Below are 6,007 nucleotides of genomic sequence, written 5' to 3'. Positions count from 1 at the left end.
CCCACAACTACTCCTCACTGATCAGTCCCAAGCGGAATTAAAGCACTTTGGGTACCTCTGAAAACCACCACCTGAGGACTGTGAGGATCCTTCTTATACTCTGGTCCTGCAGAGAATCAGAGATGATTTCTTAATGCAGTGTATGGACTGGAGGTGGGGGGAGAGAGGGAGAGGTAGGTGCATGCGGAGAAGCTTCCCAGGAGGCGCTAGTACAAACAATTTGCCAACGCAGGAGAGCAGGTTTGATCCCTGGGTTGGGAAAATCCCCTGGAGGACGGCATAGCCACCCACTCCTATTCTTGCCAGGTGAATCCCATAGACAGAGGACCCTCGCTAGCTACAGTTCATAGGGGTCGGACACGACTGAAGCAACTTAGTGGCACACTGGGTGTCTCACCATCCTTCTAAGCTGTGCAGGCACTTGCACGGCCCTGGACTCTGAGCACTGGCAAGACTCCCATGGTAACTGCCTTAGGGCCCCCAGCCCATTCCTTAACATCGGCCTTTAAGACTGTTCAAAGCTCTTCACTTGTCCATTCGTTCTCAAGGTCAACCCCATTAGTTCATATTAGCATCTCAGCACTTCATGGATGAGAGCTGAGACTCAGGGCACCTGAGCAAGCCCAGGCAGCCAGTGCAAGGTATAGACTTAACAGTGGTCAATGTGGTTACCATATCTGGGACTAAGACCGCCCCTACGGAGTTCCCCGAGAGTCCCCTGCGGGGAGGGGCGTGTCTCGGGCAGGCGCAGCCCTGCCCCCAGGGCTTCCGAGGCAACGGCCTGGTGTGGGAGTTTCAGGAATGAGAAGCTTCGAGGCCCGCAGACTGGGATGAAAATGGCTGACGACTCTTCAAACAGGACAAGGGGAAGTGTCCAGAAACCTTGGTCAGAACCTGTCTTTGAGTGAAATCTCAACTTCTGTCTTCCAGAAGCGATGGAAATAGGACTCAGAATTCTGAGGTAAGACGTCTCCCGAAACAGCCAGGTGCAGTCGCCATTAGGAAGCGATACCCACAGCCTCTCAGGCCTTGCCCCTGACACGGCCCCGCCTCTGAACATGTCCACACCCCTGGGCGTGACACCAGTGCAGAGCACACTGGGCTGAGCCTCCGTGTAGAAATTCCTTCATTTTCCATTTTCACCAGAAGTTTCTGAGCTCCACTAGGTATGTGCAGCTGTGATGAGGTAAACTTTATTTCTGTCCTCTGAGAAGGTGATTACGCCAAACGTGTTCTACACCATGTGAAAAGTGTTATGAATTGGAAAACAAGGACAGATCCCAATGTGGGGGAATCAAAGACAGCATCTGAGTGAAACCTTTCAGTATAGTATGAAGGAAAGAGGAGAGAAAGTATGAGGATTCATGTTTGGTCTTGTTGTTTTGAAGTTTTTATGATGAAAAGTCCCCATTTTGTGAGTATTCATTCCCATGTGGTGGTCCAGCACATGTGCTGTAAGAGTGAAGAATGTGGAGTTGTAGGAACCTGAAAGTAGGCAAGAGAATTGATTAAGAAAACAATCATGAGCTCCACAAAGACAGGAGCTTTGTGTCCTTCACTGGTGTGTCCTAAGTGCCAAATACATAGTAAACGTAGAAAGAATGAATGGATTGTTTTCAGACAGTGTTGGAGCTGACTGTTAGTTGTAGAACATAAATACCAATCTATGGTGGTACCAACGTACTTAATTGTATGATTTTACCCAAGAGGAATCAGATGTTTATTAGAAGGCAGGGCTTCCCAGGTGGCTCAGTGGTAAAGAATCCGCCTGCCAATGCAGGAGCCTCATGCATGGTTTCAATCCTTGGAAGAGCCCCTGGAGGAGGAAATGGCAACCCACCTCATTATTTCTGCCAGGATAATCTAAAGGAACATGTCAGGCTATAATCCCTGGGATCCCTGGGATCCCGAAGAGTCAGACATGACAGAGCCACTGATAACACTGGCCTGCATGCACTAGAAAAGGTATAGTTAGGTTTTGCCAGGAAGGCAATGGCAACCCACTCCAGTACTCTTGCCTGGAAAATCCCATGGATGGAGGGGCCTGGTAGGCTGCGGTCCATGGGGTCGCTGGGAGTCGGATACGACTGAGCGACTTCACTTTCACTTTTCCCTTTCATGCATTGGAGAAGGAAATGGCAACCCACTCCAGTGTTCTTGCCTGGAGAATCCCAGGGACGGGGGAGCCTGGTGGGCTGCTGTCTATGGGGTCGCACAGAGTCGAATACAACTGAAACAACTTATCAGCAGCAGCCAGGCAAGGACATATGAAAGGAAAATGGGGAAGGTGCTTTAGAGCTCTTTTTTGAAGACTTCTCTGGTGGCTCTGTGGTAAAGAATCCGCCTGCCAATGCCAGAGATGCGGGTTCAGTCCCTGGGTTGGTAAGATCCCCTGTAGAAGGAAATGGCAACCCACTCCAGTATTCTTGCCTGGAGAATCCCATGGACAGAGGAGCCTGGTATTCCTTGGGGTTGCAAAAGAGTCCGACACAACTTATTGACTAAACAACTTTAGAGCTATTTAAGTGTGTGGTTAAGTGATAGACCATGAAGTTTTCCTTGGAGGAAGAGATAAAGATAGAAGGTTATCAGATGAACGAGTGGCTTGTAGTTCCTGAGCAGGTTGAGGAATTGACATACCAAGGGCATAAGCTGAAAGAGTAAAGGGTGAAATGTCAAACTATATTTTTTCAGAGCGAAAAAATATTCTGATGACGAGTTCTAGAATATGGCCATAACTGAACTGGAATGGAGGTAAAGGGCCATAGGTTGAAAAGGGATAGACAGTGAGAGGTCAGATTATTGGATGGTCTATTCACATGAATATTAGACCTCTGATTGATTCCTCCCACTTTGAGTTCCTGTCCAGAGACTCTTTGATCTCCCCAAATCTACACAGGATTTGCATTTCCTGCAATTCTAACCTTCAATCAGTGTCATGACTCTGGACAGGAAGGTAAAGTGGGGCAGTGAGACAGAGGGCTATGATAAATATCTGATTTTTTTTTTTTTTTTTTTTTGAAGACTCAGCCTTCACTTACCTTCTGTAAACAGCTCCTGTCTTGTCGTCTGGGAAACTAACCCTATTTACAGTCTCAGCCCCTGTGCAAGTGAAGTAGTTATTTCCCAACTCTATATTAAATACACTGATAAGAGCAGATTTAAACCTTGAAATCTGTAGGATTTGCTTCCTCTGTAAGCATGGCTGTCTCTACAGAACTTGAAGTTAGCTTCTTTAGCCCTACGATCTGAAAGCTAGAGCAGAGGGGAGATATTGGGGGAGGCAGGATGAAATATATTGCATCTAATTTTTTTCTCTCTCAAGTCTGTACACTGGCGGTAGTGAGTCAGGTAGTTCTAAGGCCTCCTTTCACCTGATTATTCGAGGTGACCCCACACCACCTTTACCTCCATGCCTACTTTCCCACCTCCTTTGGACACTCCAACCTCTTTGTTTTTCTTACCAGCCACTGCTCTACTTAACTATTAAATAGCTTTCACCTTGATGATATGAATGTGAATGAAGGCAAGGATACACTTGACACCTCTGGCCAATTTTGCTTCAGTTAACTGAGTTGGGTGACCAAGAAGAAAACCTTGTCTTAGGAAGACTTCTAAGAAGGTCCCAATGATCCCTACCTCCTGATAGTCACACCCTGATGTAATTACTCATCCCCTTGAATGTAGGTTGAACTTAGTAATTTGCTTTTAATAGAATAAGGAAAAAGGTAATGGAATATCAATTCCACTATTAGTTTACAAAATATCGTAACTTCTTTCTTCCTAGCAGACTGTCTTCTGAACCTGATGAAGCACTGGAGAGGCCCACATGGCCAGGAACTGAGGATAGACTCCAGCCAGCTCCAGCCAACAGTCAAGGAATTGAAGATCTCAGTCCAACAGGCTTTGAGGAACTTCATCTTGCCAGCAGTTATGTAAGTGATCACTGAAGTGGGTCTTTCTACAGTCATACCTTTAGATGATACCCCAGCCCCAGCTGATGCCTTAAATGCAGCCATGTGAGAGACCTTAAAGCAGAGAACCCGGATAGGTCTTGCCTGAATTCCTGACCACAAAAACTGTGAGATAGTAAATAAGTGGTTTTTTTTAAGCCTCTGAATTTGAGGATGTTCATTTTACAGCAGGGGGCTTCCCTGGTGGCTCAGCTGATAAAGAATCTGCCTGCAATGCAGGAGACCTGTGTTTGATCCCTTGGTTGGGAAGATCCCCTGGAGAAGGAAACGGCTATCCATTTCAGTATTCTGGCCTGGATAATTCCATGGACTGTATAGTATTCCACGGACTATACAGTTCATATGGTCACAAAGAGTCGGACACGACTGAGTGGCTTTCACTTTCATGTTATTCAGTAGTAGATAACTAATACACACCTAAATTACTGTGATCTTGGTGAAAGATGTAGCATGACTAGAAAGTCAGGCACTGAATAGGAGTACATCCCTCTGATGTCATCCCTAGGAATACTGTCTTCGTTCTCAGAAATTACCCCATATACTCTTACGCTTAAATGGTATCATCATACTCTAAAAGCCCTGATTAGTCTCCAGGAGCTGCTGGAGGCATAGGTAGGGTTGTGTTGGGTGAAGTGGGTGGGTGGTCAGTATGGGATCATAAGTAGTGATGATGATGTCATTCTTTCCCTTCTCATTTTTGTCTTCCTTTCCCACTCACTCCATCATTACATTTTATTTACTCTCTCCTTTTCCCCAAAATTCTGGGTGGCTGCCCAATGGCCATTCCTGCCAACAGTGGCCAGGTGATCTCTTCGTTTTACAATAATACCACCCTGAAGAGATTTCCTTGAAGAGCAGCTCTTCCTGTTCCTTGAGGTGCTTTCACAAGCAGGGAGACCTCATCATCAAGCTCAAAATATGCTTTCCAGATTAAACATCCCACGTGCAGCAGATTCTTCAGCCAGAAGAATCTGCTGAATTCTGACCCTGGCCAGGCCAGTGTCCACAATTGTAAAGCCTATCTATCTGTATACACCTCATTCAATGACCACCTACCTGTGAGTTACTCTGGGATCAGGAACATTTTCTAAACAAAAGTAAGACCGTCTTCAAGAAAATATTCACATCCCTCAGCCTTTTCAGAGCTGCAAATTCTGTCTTCCCTACTGCTCCAGTAAGGGTAGAGGAAAGGTAAACGGTGAACTGCTACTTATTTTCATTAGGGTCGGGTAAGGCATGGGAGACGGAGAAGGCAATGGCACCCCACTCCAGTACTCTTGCCTGGAAAATCCCATGGACGGAGGAGCATGGAAGGCTGCAGTCCATGGGGTCGCTAGGAGTAGGACACGACTGAGCGACTTCACTTTCACTTTTCACTTTCATGCATTGGAGAAGGAAATGGCAACCCACTCCAGTGTTACTGCCTGGAGAATCCCAGGGACGGGGGAGCCTGGTGGGCTGCCATCTATGGGGTCGCACAGAGTCGGACACGACTGAAGTGACTTAGCAGCAGCAAGGAGTGGGAGATGTGGCCCATCACCACAAAATTCATAAAGGATGAAAGAGTTCTTCATTGCAGGACATTTATTCCTCACCAAGAGATCTAAGAGGAAGATTTCTGTCTACCACTAACTTCAAGGCCTAAACATTCTCTAAAACTTTTTGAGGCAACAAGAGTCAAATCTGGCTATATTATGCTAGAGTAACTCATTCCACTCTATAGCTGTATATGGCTCAGGATAGTTTGAGAGCAGATGAAAAGATAGTTTAAGCCAAGTTCTAGACTTTAAGATATCTTCTCACTTTTCAAAAGCCTGAAAATTTCTAGAGTAAATTTTTGTACTTTTTAATAAAAATAATTAAGTTTTTTAGGTAGAGGATATCAGAGCAGGATCAAATAAAGGACTCCAGGATAAAACTGAGAAGACCACTGTCAGGCTCCCCGCAAGGAAGCCTCTTAGACACCGAGAGGAAATCAGAATGAACTGAACTACTCCTTCCATTTCCCACATACAAGTACCAGGATAACTAAA

The 6,007-nt window shown here is 45.8% G+C and overlaps 1 long non-coding RNA gene across 2 annotated transcripts in view; it reads left to right on the top strand.

Annotated features, from left to right (window-relative positions):
• The first annotated feature begins 786 nt into the window (after positions 1–786).
• LOC139184557 (uncharacterized) overlaps positions 787–6,007 on the top strand; it is an 84,146-nt gene continuing 78,925 nt past the window's right edge. Inside the window, exons 1-2 of one of the 2 annotated variants that reach the window (XR_011568090.1) lie at positions 787–961; positions 3,791–3,935. This is a non-coding gene — a long non-coding RNA (uncharacterized lncRNA). Of the gene's footprint in view, positions 962–3,787; positions 3,936–6,007 lie in introns of both variants that reach the window. The other variant, XR_011568089.1, reaches the window with a different exon arrangement.

The sequence above is a fragment of the Bos indicus genome, chromosome 8 (assembly GCF_029378745.1).
Source record: "Bos indicus isolate NIAB-ARS_2022 breed Sahiwal x Tharparkar chromosome 8, NIAB-ARS_B.indTharparkar_mat_pri_1.0, whole genome shotgun sequence".
Taxonomy (NCBI): domain Eukaryota; kingdom Metazoa; phylum Chordata; class Mammalia; order Artiodactyla; family Bovidae; genus Bos; species Bos indicus.
This window is presented reverse-complemented; position numbering and strand designations above follow the sequence as displayed.